This window comes from Lagopus leucura, unplaced genomic scaffold (assembly GCF_019238085.1).
Source record: "Lagopus leucura isolate 7727_CA_CO unplaced genomic scaffold, USGS_WTPT01 Super-Scaffold_100004, whole genome shotgun sequence".
NCBI lineage: Eukaryota > Metazoa > Chordata > Aves > Galliformes > Phasianidae > Lagopus > Lagopus leucura.
The window spans coordinates 20,220,922-20,248,841 of NW_024962264.1; the positions used below are offsets into that span (position 1 = coordinate 20,220,922).

Consider the following 27,920-nt stretch of genomic DNA (forward strand, 5'->3'; position numbering starts at 1 on the left):
GCCATTTAACAGATAGAAGAGCACAAAGTTCATGTACTGCCAGGAGTGTGGAATGGGGCAGAGAACAGTCCACCAAAGTGAAAGCACAAGGAGCAGTAAGCCCAGGTATAAATAATGTCTGTGGGAGTCAGCACTCCGTGTCCCACCAAATGCACCAGCGATGGGCTGCCGTGTTTTGTCAAAGTCCCTAATGCTATGACTTCATGCAAGCAGCAGGCACACGAAGGGCACTGTGGAATTGCATAATGCTATGATAATAAGAGTAGTAAAAAGGGCCAGAGAAGTTGGACTGCGTATGTTCCTAAAAATGGTTATAAAAGGATGACTATCAGTCACAGAAACAGCAGTAAGGAAACGCAGAAGAAAAAGGACACTATAACAACCCAGCGTGAAGAGCAGGATGGTTGGCACGTCCCTGCTTTCCTTCCAAAAGGCGTCAGTTGGAAGCACCGCTGTCCTATTTTGTCAACACACAGATTTAAACTTTATTCCTGTTGACTTATTTCAAGGTCTGCAGCAGTTTAAAAACAAAAACACAACCACAAAAATATAAGCTTTGCTGTAATATACGTTTAGTCAACAGGAGACATCATAAAAACATCACAGCCTCACGTAACCATCAGCAAACAGATTGGGAAAAGTGTAATGCTTAAGAACTCCAAACAAACAAAACGTTTAACACTAACTAGTCTTTTGATGAAGTAAGAGACTTCCTCTACACACATAGAATACATAATACTGACATGTATTTAATTTAAGAGAGATGTTGCCATGCAGCTGCTATGTATACAACGACTGATCTTAAGAAAGCCTCAGATCATTAGAAAAACTCAAACACATCAAAGGCAGAAACAACATTAAAATATCTAATATGTAGAAAATATATTCAGCAACCAGAATGAGAATGTTTAAAACACTGTTCACATTCAAGAAGAAATTCAAGAAATTATTAATTTCTGCAGCACTGATATAACAGGTTAGGGTTAGTGGAAGAAGAAACTGAGAAAAGCCTCACAGAGCACTCTAAATAGAGCATGCAGAAAAGCTGAAACTATTAATGGAAGGGGTGTTTTCCTGACTAAAAGTAAAGAGATTGAAGTGCCATACAAATCAGACATGCCTGCCAGCAGGCCAGGGTGGCTGATCAACAATTTTTAATACCATAGGAACAAGATAAAGGGAAACAAGTTCAGTCACGGTGCTATTGTTAGCTTTGCAGAGCAGTCTGATTCATTTTCCTTAATAACAGAGGGAAGGGGGAAGAAAAGTTTAACTAAGCAGTTCCAAACAAGGAGACACAGAAGTATCAGACCTTCAGAGAAGGCCACATGCACAGAGAATTAGCAACAAGAGGATCAAGTGTAGATAAAAGAGTCAAAACAAACAGAATAAGTCACAAAAGAAAGCCACCCACCTGCCTCAAAGCAGCAGCTGTGCCAGATGCCCCCTTATACATTCACATACTCCTTTAGGGAAAAACCCTTCTGAAAGCCAAAGTCCTTGCTGCTCTTCAGAGGCTCACATCCTTCAAGTCTATGATACTGCTCCTACTACGTTCTGTGTGTAGAACTCCATCGTGTATATGCTCCAGTTACACTTGTATGAGTTGAGTATGTGATTTTGATGTGGAGATCCTTGGGTCATCAAAGCGCATTGCTGAGTCTTACCTACCAGGGACTATGTAGGTAAGAATATGTATGTACTAGAGACTATCTTAAGAAGTCATTACAAATTCAAGATTTCTATCTTCCCAGAGTTGCTTCTGCTCAGCCAATGTTCTAAAGATACAAAAAAATCCTGTCTTGTCTGACTTGAGATAATCTTCCCCAAACAACAAATCTTCCTGACAACTGAAACATCAAGCAATGACAACCCAGCTCTTGTCTGTCCATCTATCCTGACCCACTTCCCAACAGCGCACAAACATAAGCTAGGCTGTACGATTATCCTGCGGCAGCCAACCTCCTTGTGCCATCCACTCACAGGTACACACCAAATGGCACTGCAGGGACTGCCCGTGGAGAATTTTACTCCTCAGGTCAACCCAATTTACACCTTACCATTAGAGGATAGCATTGGCTTAATTGAAAGCTAGAAATCAAATTTAAATCAGCATGCATTTTCAGTTGCAATAAATCTGGATCTCAGATCTGGAACTTATTTGTACTGTATTTGGCTTCACTAAAGCCAGCAAAATTTAGTATGAAGAGATTTATTCTAGCATTGAGGTATTCTCTAGCAAGTGAAATACAAGACTACTGCTACAATGCAAGATTTCATTGGCGTCTGGGAGCCCCACTTTTGGCAGTCTCTAGGATTCTGCAAGTTGAATTTCAGGACTGTCCCTACAACCTAAGTGGCCCATTGACAAAGATTATTCTGCAGTCCTCAGTTGCCAAGGACAAGACCTATACGTTCCACTTTCTTTAAACAGTATGAATATTACACTCAGAATTATACTGGGAAGCCACAAGCTTCTAAAAATTGCAGAAATGTGCAAGCATAAAAGAAGGGCGAGCCAATACAAACCCATATATCTATTTGCAGTTTTGTGTTTCTAGTCAGCCAACAGAGATATAAAAGAGAAATAGTAATATTCGTTAATTTTGTAATTTAAAAAAATATCAAAATTATGCATATATATATGCATATATATATGTATACATATATATACATATATATACATATATATATATGATAGAGTCATTTGCCCCCATTTTTCATAAACCCTTTTCTTTGTACTACTAGATCTTCTGGACTGGGACTGTGCCTCTCTCTATATTTGAAAAGTGCTTAGTACAAAGAGGTTCTAATGATGTGTGGAGACTTGTGTGACTACTAAAATATTAATATTTCCTATTTAATTTTAATATTTAATTTTAACAATATCAAGAGCAGTAACAAATATATCAGTGGGGCTGTCATAGGTGTAATCTTGGCGGGGGAGGAGAGGCTCAGAAAGATGAAAGCCTGGAATTCAGACTCTCATGCCTTCAAGCCCCTTTCAAGCTGCACAGAGGGCCCTCTTTACATCCCACCTGCTGTACATGGCAGCTGCCACCGCTTGTACTTCCCATCACAAGATGCAGGCTTGACAAGGTCTGCACTGGCACCATGTAACTTAAAAAATGAAAATAAAAGGAGGAATATCATGCCCATGCACAACACTGATACACCATATGGTCTGGGGCAAGGGCTCTCACACATTTTCCTGCACGTATGGTCGTCTTTATCATCAGAATCAGATTAACTCCTCCCTAGTCTGCAAACTCATCACTGATATCTTCACAGGAAATTTCACAGAAAAACAAAGAATTTTTTGAAGTACCCTAATCTGGTCCACCCAACACAAATGAGGGTCAGCATGCACCCAGCAGCTTTCAGTTCAGAGCTTGGGATAGGGTGAAGTACACTGGGCACTTGAAGCTGAGGCACAGGCTTCGTGTTCAGCTGAGCCTTACACTTACAGGTTTCAGCTGTAAGTCAGAGACAGAACAGACTTACTCATATCCCTCTGCTTTTCTTGCTTCAGCATGTGTTATTTCTTCTCGGTGCTGTGTGCAGCCTACATCCTAAAAAAAAAAGTTTCTAGGACTTTAATGGCTTCCTCTAGAGAAAAAAAAAAAACTATTTCTCAAATTTTACCTTTTTCTTACACACTGTAAAAATTACCCTTATTTCTGTTATTACCAGCTACTTATCCCTTTAAATACATTTTCTCCCCCTCTTCTGCTAATCACATCTCGCAAGATTTGTCAGTTAATCTATCAATAACTTGTCCTTTAGCTATTTACCTGTTTCAATGAGTCCCTGAACAAAACATTCTGCTGAAATAAAAAGCATCTGAACAAAGGCCACCTAAAAAACTATAAACATAGAACCAGAGAATCCTTTGTGGGCCATCTAGTCCAACTCCCCTGCAATGAACAGGAACACCACAGCTAGATTAGGTTGCCCAAGGCCTTACCCAGCCACACCTTGAATTGACTGACTTCATCCAGCCATTCTTAGTCCCGAACACACTCGGTGCATTTTGTTTTCAAGTGACTGGTTATTCCTAAAGTTGTAAATTAAAGATGTTTTACTAATTTCTGTGTAATTTTATAACCAGAGGACCACTATTAATGCATAAAGAAGAGTGCTCTTTTTCCTAAATGCAAGATTCTACGTCCTTATAATCAAAAACGGCTCTCCAAAAAAGTATTTCTTCACACATCTGATTCTTCACACTTAACAGCAACCTTTACAAAAAGGATTTCCCAGTATTCCCTAAATGCCATTTCGTACACATTATTAGAGCAGTGGTACAAAATGCCTTGAGGTCAAGTACTGAACTGCATACAAGAGAACTACAACTTCTTGTAGCGAAAAGGATCAGGCAGCACATAGGACATCTAAACTCATAAACTTTCATCCAATCACCTATATTTATTGCATGTCACGTCTTCACCACATGAATACGTGGGCTTTAGTAAACTCAGGGTGACAAAAACCTTGATCTTTCACAGAAAGTGCAAGCTTCTCAGGATATAAAAGCATACTCATAGAAGGTTTGGTATTTGGAATACGTGAGTAAACAAGAAGACGAGATTGAAAGCCATACAAAAGATGGAAGTACGTTTACTGAACAAATGAAGAGCGAGGTAAAGCCTGATTTCCAAGCTCTACTGTCCTCATCTTCATTGTTTCTAGTCAACTGAAACAGCTAAAATTAACTGTATTCTCACCTGAAAAACATCTCATCTGCTGCCTATGACATACTAATTGATAATAAAACAGAGCATTCTCTAAGCATCAACATTATTTAATCCATATGCTGGCATTTCCATCACACAGAAGTAACGGCATATCCAAAGAGCTTTACATTCAATCCTACTTTTGCTATCAGGCAGAAACTCTTGTCACAGTGAAAATAATAGTAATAAAAAAAAAGTTGTAAGTAGGCATGGAAAATAAGCATATTTCTTTAAGGCACAGATCCCTATGTTTATTTATAAAGAATGCAGCTATGCCCCCAAAAATATTTTTTTTAACATCACAAATGAGGAATATTACTTCCATTTCAAAAGAAATGCCTCCCCCAATGCTTTCTTCAAACATTCAAATCCCAGCTTAATAAAAACAAACGGCATCCCTCATTTCTTCAAAATTGCATACTTGATATCCAAAGACTTGCTTTTCTAACAAGATACAAGCACTTTGAAATCCCACAATTATGCATTCATGTGCCAGAAATCAGACATCTATTTTTCCACAGATGTGGATGAATATAATAAATATATTTATAACTCTGAAGTTTCAATACCTTGCTTTTGAAGCATAAGAAAGGCATAACAGCAGCAGATATTAAAGGCCACTGGAAAGATCAGAAAACCATTGTAAAGGCTAAATCTTATTCCCTCGGTATGCTATCTTCACAGTCTTCTGCAACCACACGTAGCAGCAACAAGACCATAACTTAATTTTAACTGCTTTTGCAGTCTTGGGAAAGACAGTGGGAAGCTACAGGTGACTTCTCACAAAGAAAAGTTAGAAACGTGGAACTTAAATAGCTTCAGTCCACAAAATTCAACATGTATCAGAACTGCAAGCCCGGCTCCCGGGAAGCTGTGGACCAAACACCACAACTTAAGCTGCACAAGAAGTAATTCACATACAACTCAGATTAATGTAATGACTGTAAGAGCCTGCTTTAAAAGTGACCTTTCATTTCCAAAAGGACTCAGTAAAAAGAAAATGAAGAACTATTTATCATTAGTAATGGAACCTATATTGAACTTTTCAGAACACAAGAGCCAACTTAGTATTCTTTCTTATGTTATAAAGCTTTACTGAGAACCTCCCTGAGGCATTTTTTCTCCACTCGACTCACAGATAGCTGGTAGCCATTGCAGACACCTAGCTGACCCCGCAGAGCAACATTCAGAAGATGATAATATTATCTTTCAGTAAATTGGAATGCAGAATTTCTTTTTTAAACCATTTAGCATCATAATACTCCAGAAGGATCTTCCTTATCACAGGACACTTAAAAATAACGCAGTAGCATGATGTCTCCTTAGAGAAGTCACAATTTGTTTTCAATACTACTTAAAGAAAACAGTTACATGTATGTTTGGCATATTTAGCATAAAAAGACTTCTAATAAGCTTATCTAAAGGATCTGGCACAATGTTTACATCATACACCCTACATAGGATGCATATATTTACCAACATAATCCAAGATGATCACAAACAGCAGTTTCAATATGACATTCTAGGTGACCTTAATAGCAACACTACAAACAAGACAAATCTTGGGTAACAATAACAGAAAAACAGAGCTATGTTGATTTCACTAGGTTTCCAAAAAACGAGCTCATCTTTCTGTCACATCCCTCTGTCACTGCAGCTACAAGCCCTCTGAAGCAGCACAGACTCTTCTTGCCAATTAAACATGCCACAGGGAGAACGGTTAATGCGACACCAGCAGAGCTCCCAAACAACTCACTCACTTCGGTCTGGGTCCTAATGCATCATCTTACTTCTGCACAACAGCAACAGGAAAGCCTTCCCTAAACGATGCAGGGCTACTCCAGCTGACAGGTACGCTTCCCACTGTGGCTTCGTGTCAGGACAGAACAACACAGTGATGCAACATTGTATTTATAAAGCACCCAGTTGAGCCAGGTGAACGCCATCACAATTAAAACACAAGGTATTTTCAGACCACGTGAAGTAACGAAAATTACTCAAACTATACCTCACAAACAGAACTGCTGAGCATGTGCAGGGTGATGGCAGTATCTTTTGCTGCTGTCTGAGGCTGCAGCAGCAGCTCCCACAGGGCAGTATCTGGCACACGGCAACAAAACGCCTCTCTAAGTGCCACACAAAAACGTCCTACTTACAGCAGGCTGAACACAAGGAACATTCAAAGCCCTTTGAGGCCATTCAGACGTCAGGAGACGATGGATACCGACTGTGGGACCTCGACCTCTTGCAGCAAAATGTGAAGAGGCATGCTGAAGGAGGAAGGCCTTGAAGAGATGTTCACTGGAGAACTTGCGCCTTCGGTGCCTCACACTGCTGCAAAATACGCTCTGTGCCTCTGGCCACTTCAAGCCTATTAAAGCTTCTGCAGCCTGATCCAGTTTAAAACAACAGAAAAAACAAAGCAATCTGGTGTGATACAACACCCGACGAGCCCCTCCACAACTGCTGTTGCTAGGACATAGTGCATCCCTCTCAGAATCGAGAGCAGCATCTGCTTCTGTGAAGCTACGCAGAACCAGCAGTGAAACAATTTGCAGCACGGTAAGATACCATCAGAGAGAATTTGGAAGATTCCCCTTCAGAATACATTAGCCTTGGTTAGGGGGAAAAAAAAAAAAAGCACAATAAAATCCCCGCGTAGACATTTAAAGGGGCATCCACACTTCTGAAATGCTTCCACAGAGGGTTTCAAAGCATTTCTGAAACACGCTCTGACAAAAACTCACCGCATGCCAGAGGAAGGGTCTGATTAGAGTCAGTGGGTCTGGCAGCCCACACACCATGAAGAGGCAACCCAGCTTCCTCACACTTAGAGCTACCCTGGAACTAAGTCTCACAAATGAAAGCCCACTTCTTTCTTCTAACACAGTATCCCCGCTCACTCACAGTAAAAATCAAGACCAATGCAGCAGCTACTCCAAAACTGCAATTTATCTGGATTATCCACTGCCTTTTACAAATACCTCCTACTTCACTAAAAAAAAAAAAAAAGTAACTCAGCCATCTTGTTTGTTTAGCATTGAACTAAGAGCAAGAGTTAATATTGCCTTTCTGCAGTTCTAACGACAAAGTGGATGATTCACTACAAACCCATAGTAAAGCGCAATTAACTTGTGCTAAACAAAAACAGAGATGTTAAAAAGGAATGAGGAAAACATCTTTGTTTCTTCTTTCTTAACATATCCTCACCTCAGCTGAAACGAATGACATTAAAGGTTCAATTTCCTGAAAGCATTTTATATGAAAATTCTGAAAAATATAATGCAGAAAATATATGATCTGCAGATTCTAATCCCAGCTTTCTCAATAAATAGATCCTTCTCAGTATGCACCTATACTGCAAAATACTTGGGCATGCTCTTAACTTCGTCTGGATGTCAGCACAGGTGATAAAATGTACATATTCCACCAAATACACGCCGTATCCTGGTGCTTTGTGAAACAGGATCCACATCAGAAACATCTAAATCCTTTGCTAAATATTATTAACACGCTTCTTAAATAAAAATCAGTTGGTTTGCAGCCATCTCATGCTTGCCTTCTTATAGTAAAATCAATTAAATAGCTGAAGCAAAATGATATGTGAAGAAACACACTTCTGAGGGCACTGTCTTTTCTTTGAAACAAGATGTAGATTTTTGTACACCGTTTAGAAGTCTGCTTGGATTTTTAGCAAACCCCTGTAAGACTCCTCAGTGCCAAAAGGCGGAGCGCTGTACCTACTGGTGTGCAGCTGCAGACATCAAGAACATCTTATCACTTTGACAAGAGTTTTTGGCTCACAGATTCATGGCCTGAAAAGGCTGCACATGTCCAGCAGCTCTCACATCAGGGGGAACAAAGAACCAAACTGACCTCTCCAAGCAAGTTTTTAATCAATTAGCAACAGCCTGCAGCGAAACCAACAAAACCCAGTATCTCTAAAAGGTCATTCTGTAAATCAGATAAGGGTTATTTTAAACAGTGACTGTGAAAGTTGAACTGATGTTCTCCACCATTCATCTTCCCTTCCAAACATCGGCACAGGCAGCAGACAGCAGCACCATGATGGGCAGCAGGAACTCCACCTGCTCTGGCCTTTCTTCCCTGGCAGATGTGCGATTAGATGCTGTTTCTTCCAAGGATTCTGCCCTCTCTCCATCCCCCCTGCAGACTGCTAGGAGGGAGTGGGATGACTCAACATAATTCTTGTGTTTATTAGAAAAAATAATCCACTAATAGAGCTACGAATTCTTTGTTGGTTTACTGATTTTGCCCAAGAGATTTTGAAATCACCACTGTGGTAAGGCTGCAAGGCTGATGGTAAAGACTTGAATGTTATTTGACAGTCCTTTTTTTCTTCCCTTTCTGAATAAAGGTTCAGGTCTTCCAAAATACTTTCTCACCATCTCTCACAAAAAAAAAAAAAAAAAAAAAAAAAAAGAATCCATACGGAATCCATCTATGAGATAATAAGTAACACATAATACACACACACATGTTAATATCTGAAGCTAAGCAATACAGTTATTCTTTTATAGGAACAACAAACAAATAATACACTATTCGATAGCAGAAAGCAGCCTCCTTGTAACTTGTGGGTAAGCAGCGGTGGATAACTTATGGCACTTACTTGGCATCAACATACCTTGAGGTGACTGCAGACTCATTTCTCCTTAGGGGCATATGGTTTAAAGGAACTGGGCAAACATTCAAGCTCCATGAAAATCATGCAGCTTGCCTAATCTCGCTCAGCTCTAAAGACTACCTATTAAAGGAGCCATGTTATTTAAAAGTGCCTGCCTGCATTCTGTGCAGCTGTGTCAGGTGTCCTTCGGGAGTAAACTCGGCAAGCAGGAATGGAGAGGTCTGAGCTGCGGAGCTTTAGGGAGAGGAGCGAGGTAGCCTCAACTGCACTACAGTCTGGTTTTCAGACAGCCGTGTGCTCCTAGGGCACAGGAGCAACAAGGCACAGAGCACGAGCTTGCAGAGCAACTGGGACAGACTCCTTTGATTTTTCTGCAGGGAAAGCCCCTATAGCTGCTCAGATTTACGAGCCTATTGTAGTGATTTTTTCTTCACAGCAATTGCACAAATGTGCACAGTAAGCACACTGAGGCTCAAATAAGAGCAAGACAAGTTCAGTCTCATATCCCACTGGGAAGCCCAAAAAGTAAGTAAACAGTAAATGCACTGCAAGCCAGCACTGAACCCTTCCCTTCCACTGATACTGCAGTCAACAACGTACAAACAAAAGCTGAAACTAGATCTTCAGGCTGAGCTGTTACATGGTCTGCCATGCAAATAGGGAAGGCATGATCCACCTCTCCCCAGGTCCTGACAGGTATTCCTACTCCCCTGCTATGCTACTTAACTGCACGCGTAGCTGACATGCTTGGGTTACCAATAGAAAATTATTCCTTCCCCCCCACCCCCATGACCCCATCAGTTTTCTTCTTGTGGTGGTAACACTGAGAAGTCAGCTTAGTGAGTGGCTTGAGCCTTTGAGCATGACTCTACCCCAAGGTTCAGGAGAGAGAACAGGGAGAACAAGTTTCTTTTCTCAGCCTCTCCTCTCACTGAACTCAGACTTCTTTAACACTCCTGTCTGCTCACCTACTAAATTTTACAAGTGATTTGAACCCTTGTAAAATTGTTCCACTTGCAGGCAGGAGGTCTCTGCAGATTTGGGTCAGTATAGAACTTGCTTTACTACCAGACCCCACTCTGCCAGTGTAAATGAAGCATTTGCCAAATTTTACTGACATACTACCCCTCCACTGACATCATAAGCACTAACAATATTTTATGCCTAACATCAGCCACCAAGATATAGGGCAATGCTCAATAAATTCAAAGCTTCAGGTAGTTAGTCTGCAGATCTGCAGAGCAGCAAGCTGCAGCAATGCAAGTAAGCTGATCCCCAACTGTGGATGCCAGGCTTCAGCAGCAGTTCTGACTAAACACCAAGCTAGAAAGTAGAAAAAAATCCACCTCAAAACAAGTCTCAAAGATACCGGAAGCATGGCTTTTCCTTTGTCTCTATTCAGCATTGCAGTTATTTGGGAAACAAGTAGCACTCAACTCAGTATCTTTATTTTCTAGCACACCACCCACATTAGTGGGCAAACAACAACAGTATTTTACCTGTGTCAGTCATTCTAAGTCCCTGTTCAAGTTTTGAAGCAAAAAAGGGAAGTAATAATAAAGTAGTTCTAGGGATTGGGATACTGAAATCATAACTGCTTGGATATATGCCAATAATTCGACTCATTCTTGATAAATACTTTTAGAATTCACATGGTCTATTTCATAAATAGTGACACTGCGCAAGATTTGTAGGTTTTTGTTTGAAGAAGGCAACAATACTAATATGCAATCCCACAATTGAGCAAAACCTCCACAAGATCTCCTTGGAGGTGCTCTCTGGTGATGTGAAACCATTTTGAAGCCAAGAAGTATTACTAATTGAAACATTTCAAGGCTCATATCTTCCCTTTAAAAATGCAAATTTGATCTCAGAATAATTCACTTAATAATTACCTGAAATTTGAAAGAGGATTTGACTCTTCCTCCTGCACCAACTTGGAAGTGCAAAGCATGAATGCAGAGGTTCCAGGACAACGTCTTAGGGTTCTGGTTGCACAAGATAGCAAGTAAGCCACCTTTCATTTCCTAAATCACTATTTCTCAACCTTGCCGCCCACACCAATACTCACTTTGGATTAGGAAAGGCAAGGACTTGAGCAGAAGAGCTGTAATGGCAAAAGGAAATGCACTGCACACTGAATCAGTGGCTGCTGCAGATGAAGTAGCAAAGAACTTCTTTAAAGTTAATCCCACAACCAGCTGTGCTCTCACTGAAGCCACTATGTACAACTCTTCACAAGCCAGCCTAAGCACAGCTCCCCCCACTCCGCCTGGTGGCACTTACTTTACCCAAAACAGGATAGGAATGGAAAGCTGCAGTCCTGTAAGGTGGTACACTTGCTTGCAAGGCACTGAACTGAAAGCCAGCTTGAAATGCTGTTTCCTGAAAAGGGAAGGACCTTTACCACAATCTCTAGCTTTTGTTTAGAATGAACAAAAGAAAACAAAAAGATGATAAACTGCTAGGACAGAAAGCTGGGATGGAGAGGAGGCTGGTGGAAGGGAGAAAGGAGATGTTGCTTCTCCCCTCTCTGCCACTCCAGAGGTGCCCCCTAGGCCCTTCTCCAGCTGTCCCCCTTAAACCAGCACAAACTGCTTCCAAAACCCACCTAGCTGTCAAGCCACCAGCCTGAATTAGAGCAAGGAGACATAGATAAGCATGAACCAGAAACATTGCAGGCTGCAGGGAGGTGATATAGAGCTGCTGAAAAGGAACAGCAACCTGAGGAAAGGAACAAAGAAAATCCATTACTGACCAAATGATTAAAATAACATACAAAAGCTGGTAAAAAACACAACAGGTAGAAATCAGGGAAGAGATGAAGGAGAAAGGAGAAAAAAGTTGTAAAGCTTTCAGAGCAGGACAGATGGGAAGAAACAGGCAGCCTGCTCCAGGTGAGCTGCTGGCTGGAAAGATGTGGGGCACATGGCCTCACTGCCATCTGCTGCCTCATGGCACTGCCCTCCTGCTCCACACAGTTACCCAAGTACAATTAGCAAGAGATGCTCAGCTCAGACAAACACAACCAGCTGTCTTGCAAAGCAAAACTGCCCACTTGGTATCCAGTCCTGCACAAGTGGGGAGAAAATGTCAGGAAATGCACCCAAGCACCAAACGTGGGAGTAGAGAGGCATTTACTCTTCTCACTGAATGCGATCTGGCAGCTACTCTACTCGATGTGAGGAGAACACAGCAGTTATTTTTTCGATCTTTTTTATACAGATGGTATTTTCGTATTAAATTAATGAACACATAGCACGCTGAGATACTAAACGCTAATCGCACGCATTGAAGAAGTTTTAACTTGAGGATGCGTTGCTATTTTTTTCTTGTTTTAATCATTTTTAGCAGATTTCTGAAATGAATACAGGCCAGCTCACTGTGTTACAAATAATTATACAAACTCTAAAACAGCACCTTGTTCCAACTATTTTTTTTTTTGTTGTTGGTTTTTCTTTCTTTTAACCATGATTTAAATAAACTAAACAGACAGATCCAGCCAGAGAAAGGCTTCATAACAGAAAAAAGTTATACCTACAACAGATACATCTGAAACAGGAACTTGCAATCAGTGTCTCTCTCAGCTCTTCTAACCACACAAAGCAGTAGCACAGCATCCACGGGTCACCCCCTGAAAAGCCTGTAAATCCAGACATCGCTCCCTCATTACAGCACAGTGACATAAACATCAACCTCCATCCTCCTTCTCCACATGCTACGGACCCTCTATCCCACCTCAGGCCACCAAGTCCATTACAATGAAACAACAATTTAACTTACAGGTTTTTTTTTACTTCCCCCCCCCCCCCCCCCCCTCTCTTCACTGGAAGGCTTTAGGGACAAAATGTAACTGGAACTGCAGCATAGAGGAGATAAGGCTTTCAGGGCTGGATATAAATCTGAGTGCGTGTGTGGAGAAGCAGTGACATGCTAAAAGCTCAGTTTCTCTACGTAGGGGTGCTTGAAACAGGTGCCTGCAGACTTAGAGCATTTGAGGAGGGTTGGATAATCCTTGACTTTATTTGACAATGCCTTTTGCGTCTGGCCACTTTCAGTGCTTTCTTCACTTAGCCAATTAAGTTATTCTGTTGGTTTAAAATGACCCTACAATATCCCCAGGAAAATATTAGCCTGAAATCTTTGACATACTTAAATAAATACTCACCATTAAGAAATTATTAGCAATGAAAAAAAAAAAAAAAAAAAGAACAAGAAGCAGATAAGCACTCATGACAGTAGACTAGTTTTCCTAAAAATTCTAGGGAATAAAGTACGGATGCTGTTAAGCACGGATGCCTCAACAACTATAAGACTGTTTCATGCTATATGTAAGAATCCACTATTTGCAATTCCTCTGATAGCTCTGCAGCATTAAAAAAAAAAAAAAAAAAAAAAAATTAACAGTCTACTGAAAATAGTAGACAAATTTCAGTTGGCTAGTCTGAATTTCTGTCTAGTCAGTATTTCCTAAGCTTCCATGAAGGAATTTAGGTGTTAAACAAAATCTATTTTAGAAAACATTTTTCTGGTCCTTGGAGAGCTATGCTATTAAGTTACATTCATTACTAATGAATGTGATTTTGTAGCCTGTTTTCTACTCATGTTATCAATGATTATTTTATCAGCTACAAATGTGATTTTAAAAAATCTTAACATGTCAGATACAAGGTTTTAAGGTCAGTTACAATGAATTAATAAAATTATCACTCAGACTACGTGTAAATTTTACTCCAAAATCCAGGAGGAACATGTCTCACCAGGATCAGGCATATTCCATTGTATTTGGATTTCAACATCTCCTGGGGTTAAACTGTTGGATATTCTTTTAGGTATGACAACAAATACAGTTTCTTCTGCATTTCCTGTCGTAACGTATCTATTTGCGATTTGAAATACAGACACATTTCTAACCCAATAAAATTAGCTTACAGACAACTGCCTAACAGCATTCATGGTATTATTCACGTGGTACAAAGAAAATAAATTGAAGCATCTTTTTCTGTTACGTAAACGAAGGAGTTCACAATATTCCTATTTCCCCAGTTCTGCAAAAGAGTCCTCCAAGCCCTTCTGAAATGGAGCATTTCAAGACAGGAAAAAAACACACTGCAGTGTTTGTGATCAATTATGAAGTACAAAAGACAAAAGAAGATGTCTCAGAACAACGGCAAGGAATGTTTTAGTAAATTGTTTTTCCCCTTTTTCTCAGACCTTTCACAAAATAAAAAGGATATCAATCCTCAGATGCTGCTTGAGCATCTGCATGAAACATGCTATTATAATCACTGCAATTTAGAAAACAAACAAACACATAACTTCACTGTGATTTTAAAAGTTACTGACACGGGAAAAAGCACACACTGACATGCAATCAGAAGCGAGGAATTAGACTCACTAAACCTAAAACACGACTTGAGTTCCATAAAACTCCAGACACATTTGTAAAAAAGATATTCAAACAACAACAAATAAAAAGCTGATTGTTTGACATATATCACTACTTTAAAATATAAGTCATTTTTGCAGGCATGTGAAGACCTGCTAGTGCAGTAGATGTGAAGTTGAATGGAATTTGCCTACTGAAGTAATATGCTTCAGCTTTCTGTAGCAGCAAAACACAAAGGTGATTATTTCTGATTTTACTACATTTTACATATTAAGTTACTACAACAACTTCTGGCATTCCTATGCTAGAGCCCTCATTTCCACTTTGAACCCTGTTTTTAAGCATTCACAACTTTACAGTTAAAATTCACACCTAGCTGAAGCTTGGTTTTCTAGTCAGCTTGCATTTCTCCTGAAAAGGTGTGTTCTGCTCACAAAGAGGCAAAATGGCTTCTGATACATTCCAAGCAATACCAAGTCAGATATTTGCAAGTAGACCAACAATCATATACAGAAAGAAGACCCAAACTCACCCAGATAGCGAAGAAAATCTCTGGCCACACGACACTCCTTCTCAGAAAGCAGCCCAGGTCCCAGAGATACTCACCCTTCAGCGGCTGACCGTTATATGAGCCCAGGGGGGCCCTCCACTCTGGTTCCACCCCCCTCTGGTCACCTGTGGAGCACAGGTGCAAACGATTTGCCTGTGCTCCCTGGCCCAGCCACAGCCCTTCACCAGGTGCTCAATCAACAGTTTAAACCCTGACCTAACAGTTCACCAAAAAACATTAAAAAAAAAACAGATTTTTTTTCCAGGTCGATAAGTTTAAGAGACTAAACTATTTTAATAAATGTTAACAGTATTTCAATTTATAATAGTTACAGTAATTACCTTGGTGTAGCAGACTGCACTGGTAGTTTCCAACCTAAACCATCCCATTGCTGTGCTTGCCTAGTGCCCTTTTGGGTAGTTTTGTACCGAAACGTGAAGCTGGGAGCACTGGGAGGTGCCTTTGCAGAGTCATGCACGCAGCTGGGATAAACGTTTTTAACTGAATAGCTCACACCCTCTTGGAGTAATCACAGAAACTTCTAGGTTAGAAAAAACCTTCAAGACCACCAGATCCAACCACTAATACCAGGAGACACTGACCTCTGTTTTGCAATAGGACCTGGAAACTCTACAAGTTTCTATTTCACACCCTATCAGTGATCTCCAACATGTTTCTAAGTTCAGATTCTATAGGGAAGCTTTTATCATAATACTCGTGTACTACAACAGCTGAAGTCTAATTACACATTCCTCCAGCACTAATACATATATATATACATGTAGTATATAGTCTAATAACATTCGTGACTTCCCATATTTGAAAGAGAGAGCATTCTGGTGAGCTTTGTGACAAGTGTAGTCTGGATGACGTGAAGACTCTTTTCCTGCAAGACTAAATCTAGGTTACTTACAGGTTTTCTGTCAGACAGGACAGCACACAATCATAGAGATTTTAAGTATGAGTGCCTGAAGCTACAGGAAAGACAGTAGTATTTCAGAAAACCCAAAATATGCAACTAATGCATATACATCTTGCATACGCATTGATTTGATATCGGTTTGCTTGTATCACAGATGTGCATTTACACACCGATTCCATGAACTGCATAACATCAGTAGGAAACCTAAAATTTTCTATTTTAGTACAGATTAAAGCTTAGGGTCCCTCTGATGAGATTATCAGGTTCCCTTGCATTGGCTTTACTAACTCCGGCACAGATACTTCAGGGAAAAGCATACATTATTATTGCTATTTTTGGTAGCGATAGGTTTTCCCAGCTGCTCAGACCAATACTCCAACCCTTTCTCTGAGTCAGTGAGAGTTTTGTCAAGAAAATATTAATTTGAAAGAAGAAAGGACTTCGTGTCACCTCAAAGCATGACATATCTTAAAAGTTGGCCACAGTGACGAGAAACTGCTTTTTACCAATTTGGCTATGCAAAGTCTACCAATACTTTCTCTCCATTGCCTTAATCTTGCTGAAATAGGGAAGAATTAACAAGAGCTGCCTTTCTGGCAAAGACAGAAGTTGTCTGAAGAAATATAACCAAGGTCTGAAGCAACAGTGAAATGGAAGAGAGGCACTGGGGCACATTTTTTTTTTTTTTTTTTATTTCCCCAATCGCTTGGCTTCCATGTGCATCATTTTCTTTAAAAACACAGTGACGGCAGCTTTTATAAGATAAGATAGCACCATTCAAAACAAAAAGCTAGCTAGGTCACTTGTCTGTCACAGAGAGATACTGAATCAGTGTATTTAATGTGAGGTTTAATTGACATAGGAATTGCATGCACTTCTTTATGGTTTTCAGATGGGTAGCTAAAAGGGAGCATTTACACATTTTCCAGCCAACTTAAAATCCAAATGCAGCAATTTACAGTTAGGAATATCACGGTACAAAGGTTTATTACTTTCAGGACAGTGCATGTGCAGGGGAAGAACTTGATTCTATCAACTAATAAATGTAACGCACAGATCTACATGCAGCAGAAAACACATCAAAACACTTTCGGCTGCAGTTCAGTCATCTGAAGAAGCAAAATGTGATCGCTAACATGACCTACCATATTTTTAGTTACCATGGAATTGAGTGGGAGGCATTACTTTTGGAGTGACCTACATATTTCAAAAACTAAATAAATACATAAAATCAAGACAGAGCTGAACCTTTTAAAGCTGATTTCACTGATGTAATTGCAACAAATCTTGCAGAAATTGTACATGCAATGTAGTTACATACAAAGGTGGCCAAATGAGCTGAATACTGAAGAGGAGTTGGCAGCTCACAGCCTCATACATTTTTTTCTTTATAGATAAATCTCATGATCCTAAATAAAGGACTACATGACAAAGATTTGGCATCAGTGGCACAATTTGGCTCAATCTGTGGCATTAAATGTTAGTGAACTTGAGATAAATGGTATCCTGTAGGTAAAGCAGGACACCTGCTCCAGCTCAGGACCACCCTGAAAAGGGCTCCCTCTCTGACAGTCCAGGCAAAAACCTCCAGAGAGAGAAACAGTACAAAAATTAATCCAAAACTATCTGGGTTGGTGATGTGAAATTACATTTAAGTTTGACCTGTTATGCTGGAAAGTGTTAATGGCTTCTGTCAAACAAACTTGTTTAAAGCAGCCTGGTGTGTCTCTGCATTGCCCTTTGCTGTACCCTTTCTGTACCTGCTCAGCAGGACCAGTTCAGCACCAGCTTGAGCACGGGCACTGGCACACAGTCATTGATTAATAACCATTAATTGACTGATTTTCCTGTGTTAATCATGCTCTCTGACAAACAGTGCTCTCCTGGATAGTACATACACAACTCAGGCAAGTGTATGGACCAGAGACTTCCCCAACAGGTCACATGAACGAGGTCCCCATGCCTTCAAAGGAAGAGCATGAGCACGTGCATATCAGTGATGCATCATCACTGAGTGAAAAAACTGAGCTCAGACTTGTCTTGTTACTGTAGACACAGAAAAAGAGAGGCAGATGGCACAGTCCACAGTCTAATTTTACTTCCTATGTGAGACCTGTCTGGTCTCTCTCTCTTTTCATAGCCCTCTTCCACCACATCTCTGGGGCTCCAGCTGCGAACCAGGAGCACAGCAGCATATTCTTGCACACAGACTTCAGTAGAACAGCAGAGCTAAGCTTTTCAAGTACTGCCACTTGGCCAGGCTTCTAGATTTATCAGCACCCAGGGCCTTTACCTGCTGAACCCTATGACTCTTTTTAACAGGATCTAGCAGCAAGAGTCACTGTGTTACAGCCTTAAGCACAAGCTGAACAACCACCAGCTGAGCTTAGGGGACTCTTTCCGTTGACTAAAACGCAAACTTGCATACAAGCGTTCATAAGTTATTTCAGACTAACACAAATCAATCTAGAAATTATGTTAATAAAGTTCATAATTTCTATATGGATTATATCCAGTCAACCTACTTCCAGGCAACTGTGGTAACATTCAGTCTGCTAAAACAGGACCCACAGTATTATTCCTTACTTTGTAGCAAAGGCCCTGTGCAACATACCATATAATAATGATTATATTTAGCACAGGAACGTGCATGGAAATTCCACCCACATATACAACTGTGCATAAAAAAAAAAGAGAGCCTAAGCTCTCCTCTATGCTGCAGAGAGAAAAAAACATTCCATCGGACCCAATTTCTTAACTGCTTTATGGGGTACATTTGAAACAAAGGCAGATATTCCTGCCCTTTGTCCAGAAGGCAGATGATACACAAGCAAGATAAAACAGCATGACTCTACCTAGTTTCACTAAGATCACTGTGAGCAAAACCAATTACCTCAAAGGCAAAAACATAAGTTTGTCTGATGTAGGTTTTTATTTTCATTCTTTCTACACGTCATGTAATTGATTCTGCTGCCATGGGTCTGATCAGCAGTAAATTAGGATTAGGTAAGAGGAGCTAGGTTGAGGGGGTAACGTAAAAGCTGGAGGGCAGGAACGAGAAAAGAGAATTGATAAATAATATACTGATCTCTTCTGTGAAAAGCTGGCAGAGCTGCTGAGGAATAACTTGAAATACTATTCAAGTGGCACCAATAGAAAAATCAGCTGCAGAGAAGGTTTTACACACAGGGAGTAACCAACTGTCTGAAAAGTCAGTTTGACTTCAGGGGGAAGAGTGGGATTTCACAGGGATTTCACACAAAGTAAAAAGTAGCAGAGTTTACACAAAAAGATTACTTGAGATGCTCTGAAGACGTTTATTTCACATCATGAACCATACTATATGATTTGGAGAAAGGAAAGCTGTTAAAAAGAAATTATTCCGGAAACAAAATATTGCCAGGCTCCATAAACCAACGTGGTCAACAGGTGCGCAAATGCAGAAGAAGAGGGGGAAAAAGAAAATTTCTCTATGTACTTCTAGGCTCTGAATAAGACTCAATATTTGGCAGTGATTTTCGGTGCACTTGTCAAAGAACAAGAGCCTCTTCAACCCTGGCTCCATCAGCTCACTGCTGGCCTCTTTGTTGATAGGAGAGACCTTAGGGCTCAGTATCATTACAAGAAATGGATAGATGTACCTGTGGCATCCTTCTTGGAACTATCTGATGAGAAGGGAAGTTTGACAGAGAGAAGAAGTTGACAGAGAGAGAAGGCAGAACTACACTTTCAAACTGTGTGTGCCTTCAAAAGATTTGTCCTCCAGATGGGTAGAGAGAAACACACACATAGGCAGAACGTGAGTGATAAGTACCAGGAGAGTGCTAAGAGGAAAGCAAGAATAATTAGAAAGAAAATAAAACTTTTTATACTGCAAGTGGGAAGGGGCACTTCCATCATTTAGGCAGCTAGATGAAAAGGGCACGTCTGTGAGGAATAAGGCGTGTGTGAAAACTGAGATTCTCTCTCCATCTGGATGTTCCGCTTCCAAAATCGCTCTTCTGAGAATGAGCAACTGGAACACAGTGCTAAGAAAAATACTCCGTACCAATAAAGAAAGAAGGAGAGAGCACTGGGTACTTCCAGCTCAGTCCAGCTCCCCATTACATTAGCACACGTTTGCACAAAACCTGAGGAAATCAAAGGGATAGAAATTTCACAATGAGCATGTGGCCTGAAGACCCCGCCAATGCGCTGCTTGCAGCTAACAACTTTAAAAACCTTGTGGTTGGATACGAAGCTAAAGGTCTTAGAGAAGTACTGCATGCTCAGACATAATGTACTTTTTTGTTAGTTTAAAAAAGTCAGGGCGAGACGCAGCAGCAAGTTTTTAACATCTCTGGAAAGAGGTGATGACAGAAGAACCCTGTGTTCTTCTTGGGAAGCTCCTACGTGCTGAGGAATTGACCACCTCAGCCCAAACTGCCTTGAACGTTCTTGCAGATAGTCCTTCCATCAGAGCATGGACGTCATGCAACTAAGCTATATATATATTTGAATGTATATACACACACACAAACTTTTTCCTTTCTTTTAATCTATTCTTATAAATCATTCCCTCTAGCCTCCAGCCATTTTTAATGCTCTGCTATGAGCTTCAGGCAATTAACCTATATCTTAAGTTGCTCGAGTTTAGATCCAGCTTTCCTGATACAGTCTACACTCCCATTTTGTATATTTGTTTTAAAGTTCCCTTCATAATTATGGCAATATCTGTACAGGGAGCACTGTAAGAATTCCCACCTAGTTCTGAGGCCTCTTCACAATCAGAGACAGAAAATTATATTTTTTGTTTGGTGCAAAACTACACTGATTTGGAACAAATAAAGATTGCACTTTTGAGTAAGAAAAGAGTTAAAAATTAAAAAGGAGGAAGAGAAAGATCGACAGCTGAGAGAACTCTGATTAAATACATACATTGATGTCCAAGAGCTGAAATTCTACTTTTGTAAGTTTTTAAGGCATCAGAATTGACAAGTGACATTGGAATTTAAGCGCTAGTTACGCATCTCTAAACTATTTGTTTCCAGCTTAGCCACACACCTCCCATGGTTTCAGTATCTTTGTAAAAACATAAATACACAAATGTTAAAACAAATAGAGTCCCTGCTGCTTAGGCTGAAAGTTGGCCTGTCTGTCCTCCTATTAACTTAGAACAAGTTTATAAAGCAGCAGAATAAAACCTTGTATGAATAGAAAACTACAATCATCACAAAGAGATTCTTAAAGGCAGATGTATTGGCAGATAATAATTGACATTCAGGTCACTTCAATATTTAGAGACATTTCTGTATCATCCAAGCTGAAGGATAAGTTCCAAAGTATAAAAATTCGCCACTGTTAGAAAAGCCCATTCCCATTTTCCATGAGCCTCTAAGTCATTCTCTGTAATTAAGAAAAAATCAGATTTCAAAGCGACAAGAGGAGATGGTGATAACGCTATTTGAAGTACTCTCTGGCAGGGATAACGGCAGCAGAGAGGTGGCTGTCATAAAATTGCCAAATGGCTTTTTCCACCTCCATCAAGGTCACTTTACTGATGATGTGCTCAATAAGATGATAATGCATTTAACCACTTTCCTTGCATCTGACTTCCACCTTATTGCAAATCCAAACGGCCTTGTTTAACTACCCTGGCCTTTCAACATTTCCCTGAACAAAGATAATTAAGGAGATATACTGCCCCCTACTATCATAGGAATTGAAAGACAAATAAACTTTTAAGAGCACAGTCAGGTGTCTATTGCATTAATGTATAACGTTTGAGCAGGGGGTAAAATGAAATAATGGTTAAATAATTATAAAAGGTTAACGAACTTAACTTTGTTACATAAGGCAATCCCGTTTTATTTAAAAGAAAGAGCATAAAAAGGCTTTCCAGACTACTTTTAATAACTCCCCGGACAACAGTCTTTTTTTTAAGCGCGGTTTCTGACTAAGAGAAAAATCCTTCTGCAAGAATTAACAACTCAGAAATTTCTGCATGTTTGGAACCAACTGCACTTCATACACCAGTGCCATAACAGCCCGTTTTATGAAGAAGTAGGTCTATGCTATTAAACAAAGACCTGCTCTAATAAAAATATTTCTATTCTTCTCCTTTGTGTGTGGCTGGCAGCCATACCAGAGATGCAAATTAAAGTAGCCTAAAAATTAGGCTGGCAGTTGTGACAGTTGGGAAGCTGAAGGTAATGTCTTCTCATGATCGACACAGCCAGGAAGAAAGACCAAACACTGCTGATCCATAACTGCCATTACTTTCTTCAATTTGCACTCATATACATTCTGGCACACCAAGGCATTCTCCAGGACACTAATTCTTCTTTGTAGCAAGAAAAGAAAAACAAAAACAACTCACATCAGTAGCCCTTGGATTCGTAACCACTGAAACACGATAAAAGGAACGAAAAGCCAAGCAAAGCAGTTGGATCTGCTTTTTGTAGTTGCAGTTGCACGCAACAGCTCTGATTTTGGATTAGCCTTTTTTTCTTTTCCTTCTAAACCTGTTTTTCTTCTGAGCACCTTAGAAATTCTGCTGCAAAGGTCTGAATTCTCTGCAAGAGCCTGAAAGAGGCAGAACAGCACATTGTATCAGAGATAAAAACACACAGCTCCTATCGACATGATACTAGAGCTGTGAGCCTACTGCTACTGCAAACACTGCTATCTTGTGCCACGGGAAATAAAGCACACGGAAAACTTGTTAAGTGTACTTACACAGAGTTCTGCCACAACACGGATATTGGACAAATAGCAACAATATCTGTCCTTGCTGTTTTTTAAGGCCACGTTACTTTGAGTTGTAGGCAGAATTTGCCTATATTTCAAGTAATTCAGCTACTTGGTTAAACCTTTTACCAAAACATTCCTCCACTCAGACTCAATTCACAAGTTCTGAACATACTAGAACATACCGCAAATTTACCTACTGATACCCAATACAGAAATCAGTGCTTCTATCATCACTGGTGACCACTACAAATACCTGAAGTTTGCAGCAATTTTTATAGCGTTGCTGAACAAAATCTCCACTGCTGCATATAACAAGTCATAAGTAAACCCAAACTGCAGCTCAAAATTGTAGCTTTCCATTCTGCTTCCTCTATACACCCCACACTAGGGTGGGATATTGTCTCCAGATAAGGTAACTCCACTGGTTTACTAGATTTAAAGGACTTGTTCTGTAATGCTACTTATTTTTACAGCAACTTACACTGAGCAGTTACTCTCATTTCCACAACAATTTGCCAGCCAGCCCCAAAAGACTACACAGCTCACTGTCATCCACACTGAGGCTTTCCTGTAAGATTGCACTCCCAACTCTTTCAATATTAGGCAAAGAAGGCGAGCAGTTGTTTTCCATTCATTCAGAATGTCTACTACACTGTACATACATGCAGCTTTCCGAAGGAACAGAAATACCATTTTTTCCGTTTGTTCCTAGCATTTAAAAGACTCGCATTATTTAACCTGGAAAGCTAAAGCAGCATTATATTAACACTGCTACACTATTTCATCGTGATTTCTTCTGCAGTATAAAAACTTTCAACCATTTACACCTAATGGATGTATACACCTTGCAATCACTCCTGAGGTCAGCTGCTCATGGTACTGAGTCCGTAACACTCACTGAATACACAGAAACTTGCTGTTCTTCAACACACATAATTGCCTCTTGAGAAAGCCTGTAGAACTCACACACAGTGAAGCCTGTAAGAAAACTAACTTTTTCCTCTCACTTGTGAAAAAATAAAGCACAATATTATTTCCTGGTATCACTACTGATGTGCATATGTTGTAAAACCATACCTACCACAACCATTAATATTCCCTTGTTTAGCCCATAAAGCGAACTGGGATGCAGAAAACAAAGCTATAAAGCCCCATCTCATAACTACTTATCAGATCATTTCAGTAATGCGGTAAGTCACGTTAAATCTTTGCACAAGCACATCAGAAATGCAAGAACACAGCTCAAGACAAATTCTTTAACTTGTGGCAGTTTACATCAACCGCTGACAGATACTGAGCACATTTTCACTGCGGACCTTGAAAGCGAACACACACCTGATGCATGACATGTCACCTTTTACATAACACTAATTATCAAAGTCATTTTTAGACAGCTGCCACTTGAGCTCGTTTCCTTCAAAGGAAAAAAAATATATATATTAAACTGCATGGAACATGTTCCATCACGTGTCCTCAGCTCTACTCCAAAGGCTGGAAATCACCTGCGACCACAGCCAAAGAAGTCCAAAGGTGGGATGTTTTTGTGAAGGTTACGTTGTTGTTGCCTTCTAAACTGTAACAGAGCCTTTCCTATCCCTCCGTGAAATAGAACACTGCAGTATGATATCTCTCAGGCCTTTCTCCAAGTAGGGGCAGAGCGATTAATCAAAGAGCTGCGAAACACCTCACAAGTAACTGGGATGTGGCCCACAGCTCTGAGTCCCAACATGATGGACAGGAAAGGGAAGACTGCTTTTCTGCCCTGGTTTGCACAGCCTTCCCCATATTTTACCCAAATACTTCCCTCCCAACATACTGAGGATACACAGAAAGTTTTACCTTCCGAAAAAAAACACAGAAGAGTTACCTAAGGAGGTTACAGGCACACCAAGACGTTCAAGGAAATAAACGTGGCCTATTTGGTGCAATTATGCAAATGTACACGTTCTTATCTTAATGACAGCCTATATTTAACAACAGGAAGTCAGCTCCTCATATTTATTTGGCAATTAAAGCACTAATGGATAGGGGACTCATGCCACCTCCGGTAACTTTTCCGCACGTCATAGCGAATGCACCCCCGGAGCCTAAGGAGCCCCGGGCAAAGGGGAGGCCGTTCCCTTCTGCCTCCGTCGCTCTCCACCCCCACAGCCGGGCACAGCTCGAGCAGCTCTGGCTGTGCCCAGCACTCACCTCGGGCTTCCCAAGCTTCTCCCGGTAACGGCCAGAAAACAGCAGCAAAGTTAACAAAGAGGAGCTGCCAGCACAAAGCGCCAAATTGTTTGCTGAACGTACGTCGTTATTCCTTCAAACCTTCAAAACTTAGAATTTTTGTTGCTCAAACGGCTGTTAAAACGACAGCAGGTAAAATGAGCCAGGTGAATGTAAGCCACAAGCCTACACCACGCCAAGGAAGCACACGCACTGCAGAGACGGGAAGCTCCAACCCAGCCACACGTGCATGCACACAGCTGCAGCGGGATCCATGCACCGCAACGCGGAGAGCGGAACGGTAAATAAACTCAACCGCCGACATACCTCGCTCAGGCTTTTTCCCCACTCCTTCCTTCAAGTCTACTCTAGCAATTAACAACCCGGGGTCTCCAGACGGCTCCCTCAGACATTTAAAGCTGGGGAACAAAAGGTTTATTTTAAAAACGAAAAACCTTGGCTCGTGCAACTCCAGACGTGAATCTGCTTTCAATTACCCCAAGTATTTCAGCCGGAGCGAGAAAGGCTCAAACCCTCAGTTGCCGCACTACCTCCAGGCACCTCGCCGGCCGCGGTCACGGCGAGCCCCGCGCGCCCAGGCTGCCCGCGGACGCGGCCGCACGCGGCTGCGGAAGGAGGCGGCTCCGGGCAGCGCCGCCCTATAAACGCATCTGGGCCGATTCGCTCCGGGGGATTTATCCGCGTTCTTTGCTCGGCTTGCGAAGTTGCGGTTTTCTTTCTAGACTTTTGAACTAGCGACCCCCAACCCCCATCCCCTCCCACTCACCCAGGTACGCAGCCCCTCCGTTGCACAATATTTGCAGTGCTTTATACTTTTCTTATTGGATAAGCGTAACGGAGTTAGGCGAGAGAGCTGCAACAACGAGACGCAACACCTCGGATGCGAATTAGGCAAAAAAAAAAAAAACAAAAAAAAAACAAAAAAAAAAAACAACCAACAAACAAACCCCAAAAAACATCAACACTAGAACTTCTCGTTTCTTACATCCCCGGCTCCCAGAGGCGATCCTCCCACAGCCCGGACGCGGCACACAGTGCTCGGGCTCCTCCAGCTGCGACGCGAGCGGGGAGAGATTCCTCCCGGCTCGGCAGCACCGCACCCCGCGGGACGGCCCCGGCGGCTTCCGCAGGGCTGCCGGCAGCCGCGGCGCGAGGAGGAGCCCGAGCAGCCGCTCCCGCCCCGCGCGCAGCCCCGCGCCCACCTCCGCGCTGCTCCGCGCCGCCGCCCGGCCCCGCTGTGTGGAGCGCGCCCGGCGGAGCCTCGCTCGCCCCCGGCCCCGCGCCGCCGGCCGCCGCGATAGGCTGAGGCGGCCGTGTTTACTCCCCGGCGAGCGGCGGGGGCCGGGCCTGGCACCGCGTAACCCTTTCGGGGCCGCCGGCTCGGCACGGGCACCGGCCGAACGCGGGGAGACCGCCCGCAGCCGCCCCACGCGTGTCCGTCAGTCCGCACCGCTCACCGTGTGTCATATACCGGCGATCTGCCACAGCATCAAGTTATCCGTAGCGCTTCTTCCTGCATGAATTATCAGCGAAGTGAGAGACGCTGGCAGAGAGAAAATGAAGTCCGTGTGCACAGAAGACCGACGCACCCAACTCCCACCAGCTGCGTTTCCACAAGCGGGACTGGGAGAGCCCTCAGTGCACTCCTGAACCCACACAGGCGCGGGCACAGCCCTGCTGGGGCCTGCCCAGCCACCACCTGTGCCCAACCACCATCACCTGTGCTCTGACACCAACACAGCCTCTCCTTCCATCCATCCACCAACTCTTCGGCTTGGTTCACCCCTACCAGAGTGTGCACATAACAAGCAGCCCGTGGCAGCACTTTACCTCACCATGCTCCTAGCCACCCTAACTGGCCAGCTGCTGAACTGGCTGTGCTACCCTGTATGCCACTGCAGCCAGATAAAGCTGTCACCTCAGAGACACAAAACACAGCGTTTTCATACCCACTGCTAATTGCAAAACTGCTAGAGATCCAGATGGCTACAAAAGATGCAGATACAAACACACTCGTTCAAAATACATACCTTGTTTTCAGCTGGCTGTCAAGCTGAAGGTAGTGCCCCTATCTTCAGCAAAACAACCAGGAAAAAGGAGATTTATTACATCCAGTGTGGAACCCACAACTCCTTCAAGACGCTTGCAGGAGTGATATTCCCTATGTTATTCTTAACATCACTGCACAAAGAATGTCTTTCAGAGTTGGCTTAGAAAGCACGGCAGTATGTGGAAATTCCCACAGAAACTCTTATCAAGCTTTGACTCGCCCTCGTGCTCCTCATCCCAGCACAAGATCTGCTGCTGGCACCACACAAGTGGCCGCAGCCGCTACTTGGAAGCCACGTTTTGCCAAAGATCTGGTCAAGATATTGTTAATGACTACACAGTACTTCCAGGGAAAACAATACCATTCCAGATTTATGTTTCAACAATGTTACGCTGCAAGGAAAGCACATATTTTTAGATGTATTATTCATAAAGAACTTAATAATATTCAAAAAAGCTTGCACAATTAGAAGTTCCACGTGCTTGTTTGAAACTTCCAAGAGAAACACAGACTAGACAGACTGAAATAGCAGAATTCTGTGAAATGGGGGAAAATGAGCCCAGAAGCCAAGTCCTGATGATGGCAGTCTTGACTGATAATGGAGAAAAATACTAAAAAAAATGCACATCAGCAGTAACACCAACTCTTGAAATGAGGCTCT

The 27,920-nt window shown here is 41.7% G+C and overlaps 1 protein-coding gene across 3 annotated transcripts in view; it reads right to left on the reverse strand.

Annotated features, from left to right (window-relative positions):
- TENM3 (teneurin transmembrane protein 3) overlaps positions 1-27,920 on the reverse strand; it is a 469,784-nt gene that overhangs the window by 202,854 nt on the left and 239,010 nt on the right. The window contains exon 2 of one of the 3 annotated variants that reach the window (XM_042870720.1): positions 25,516-25,607. The exons of the other annotated variants lie outside the window; for them this stretch is intronic. The gene's annotated coding sequence lies outside the window, so the exon portion shown is untranslated. The remainder of the gene's footprint in view (positions 1-25,515; positions 25,608-27,920) is intronic. 3 annotated transcript variants of the gene reach the window in all.